This window comes from Lactuca virosa, chromosome 5, assembly GCF_052849685.1.
Source record: "Lactuca virosa cultivar CGN04683 chromosome 5, Lactuca_virosa_CGN04683_v6, whole genome shotgun sequence".
NCBI classification, from domain to species: Eukaryota; Viridiplantae; Streptophyta; class Magnoliopsida; order Asterales; family Asteraceae; genus Lactuca; species Lactuca virosa.
Genome location: NC_136430.1, coordinates 249,874,495 through 249,877,551, shown reverse-complemented (window position 1 = coordinate 249,877,551; position 3,057 = coordinate 249,874,495). Strand labels below are relative to the sequence as shown.

Genomic DNA, 3,057 nt, shown 5'->3' with positions numbered 1-3,057 from the left:
ACCATAATGTTGGTCATTGAAGATAATGGATTGAAAATTCGGTATCAAAACTTCTGAAGGGGTTGGGACATCTTCACAGGTTTTTATTTTAATCCTTCCTTGTAATTGATTTGATTATTTTTATCTTTTTGTATTTTTATCTTATAAATATCTTGGGTGAAGGCTTTATCATATTAGGTTTGTTCCTAAAAAGGTTTTTAATATGTTTCTCTATTGTGTTTTATTTTTAGGTTCAAAGAACTCAACCAAGAGGGCTAATGAGAAAGTGGAATCTGATTTCTGATTGTCATTTTTGAACTTGGAAGGAAGATTTTTGAGCAGGTAGAATCATAGACCATCTGCGGTCATCACAGTCCTCAAACAGCTACATCTCTAGCAACAAACCACCATCGTGAAGATATTTAGTAATCTTGGTCCTCTCTCTCTCTCTCTCTCTCTCTCTCTCTCTTTCTCTCTCTCTGGTTTTAGATCATAGATCTACTAACAAAATTCCAAACTAATAACCAGGGTAAACGTGATTCTTTGGAAAATTGGTTGTAATATATCCATTTTTTTGTCAATCTGGGTTCATGTGTTCGACTTATGCATTTGTTATGGTTTACTGAACCTTTTTTTTTTGCTGTTGCAGTTGCTTCCTGTATTGAATCAATGACATTTACAATCACATTTCTTTTAACCTCTTATTTGTAAATTACAATTACAATATTACCATTCAGTCTTTGGCAGATTTAAACCAATTTTTCGTTCATATTCTCTATAACGAACCTACTAAAACTCACAATCTGTAAAAGAAAACAACTTTTGTTTCTTTATCGATGTTTTTAGTGTTCTAATCATCAAATCACCACCATTAGCTAGGATTGAAATTGTTGATTTCTTTTTTTAATTAATGTTGCCACTAAAATTTTCAGTGTAATACGGTTCAAGAAGATACTTGGGTAGCTGATTTTGGGAAAAATGGTATGCATCATGGTTAGGTGATTCATGATGGTGTGATTTACCAGATTTTAGTTTTTTATAGATCTGACTTGCTCCAAGTTTGTATACATGTGTGTAGATATGAATTTATAAATATGTGTTTGTATAGATATGGTAAATATTAATCATTTTTTTCATCTGTTTTTTAGATAAATGATTCTGCAGCAAATGAATGATACTAAAAGAATGCATAAAGGTCTATGAACCAACAAGTTTACAATGTTACATATATTAGATGGGATCTGAAGGTTGGTACTTCTATTAATTTGTTTATTATAACAACCTACTTTCATTTCTTCCTATTAAAGCTTTTCATTTGATAGGAACAAGTTGAAAAGAAATATGTTTACCTTAATATGTCATCATATTATGAATTTGTCAAAGAATCATGTGTGCTCAAGTTCTTTCTCATCCATAGATAAACAGAGGGGAAAATTTACCTTTTATACCTTTTCAGGCTGGTGCTATATTAAATAAAAAAATTTTCCCTCGCTTATATGGAATTCCCCGAGAAAGCTTATCCCTACTTTCATGTTTCTTGCTGTAAGGTTTGTTGATATTCCCAAATTGTGTGAAGTGTGAACCAAGAAATACATTTGCTGATAATATGAGAATTTTTTGCTATACATGTGATAGTCATTTCAATGTGAATTATTTTTTGATAGATAGTGGAATTAGTTTCTTAGAATGTATTTTGTTGAGCCATGGAAATGGTTTGCCATACAGGTGAATAGCTGAAGTTGAAATAAAAAAGGAAAAACACAAGGAGCAGTGTGCAGTCCGATGGATTTTTCTCTACAAGTCGACGGTAGATTTTGCAACTACAATAATTTGTGCCACACACCCGAGATATAGAAGGAAGAAAGTTCTATTTTTAGTGGATTTTTCTTCGAGCAAGTAACTTTGTCTCTTGTCGGAAGGATGAATATGTAACTTTGTTTCTGAGTAACTTTATCCCTTTTTATATTTTAAAAAGTTAAATAGGTCATTAGAGTTCAAGTGTCCAATGAAATGTTAAAGATGATTATTAAATGAATGAAAAACGTGAGTCTTTTTATAATCTTTCTTCGACAAAGTTGAACTTATACCTATTCCATGTTTCTTACAAAAAGTTGAACATATATGTATTGAAGTGTTATATGACTCTTATTGGAATAAATTTTAAAGAAGGCTTAAGAGAAACAATAAAAACAAAAATTCATAAAGAACACAAGAAAACACTATCTTAAGGATGAATTTTTTTGTTAAAAGTAAGAATTTATTAAACAAAATTGAACTTATATTGTATTCAACGTTATATGACCCTTATTGAAATAAATATTAAGAAGGCTTGAGAAACCCCAGAAAATTGAAAATCTAAAAGTGAAAAAGTGAATATTATCTTAACTAAGAAATTTTTGTTCAAAATAATAAATTACTCGCACCCGTCGCTTGTCGCGGGTAAAACGGCTAGAATATATATATATATATATATATATATATATATATATATATATATATATATATATATATATAGGGGAGCGTTCAATCGAGAAAATTTCTTATCGCGAAAACATTTGAGAACAAATTTGGACCACACAATTTTTTAATTAAAATTATAAAATAATATTCATATAAATCAAAAAATAGTTACAAACAATTAAAAAACTGTCACACCCCAAAACCAAGAACGGCGGAAACGTTCTGGGGTGGAGGACGTCATGTACAGTATCACAACAATGCATAATAGTAAAGACAAGCAACAACATCCATTGCATTAATATAATAATTGTAATACAAGCGTGTTCTGTACATTTTGTAAGACACCAAAAGTATAATCAAAATAAAGATGAGTCTTGTATGTGCTCCATCTTCTCAAAAGCTTCATCTGTACCTGTCTACTGATGACTTGAGAATACAAGTTATTTTGAAAGTGTTTATCAACATAAAGCTGGTGAGTTCATAAGTATTTAGTGTCATTGCTTGTATAAAAATGTGTACAACAATGTAGTGAAATAACTGATTTCAATGTTTGAAAATAGTATACTCCCTAGAAAATCCTATATTTTCCAGAAAAAAAAGGTGGTCTTCTACCAAGAC

The 3,057-nt window shown here is 30.2% G+C and overlaps 1 long non-coding RNA gene across 1 annotated transcript; it reads left to right on the top strand.

The window, feature by feature from the left end:
* LOC145112525 (uncharacterized) lies at window positions 1-1,929 on the top strand. The gene is made up of 4 exons (XR_013710538.1): window positions 1-79; window positions 231-413; window positions 1,128-1,226; window positions 1,705-1,929. It is a non-coding gene; the product is annotated as an uncharacterized LOC145112525 (long non-coding RNA).
* Window positions 1,930-3,057: the final 1,128 nt, after the last annotated feature.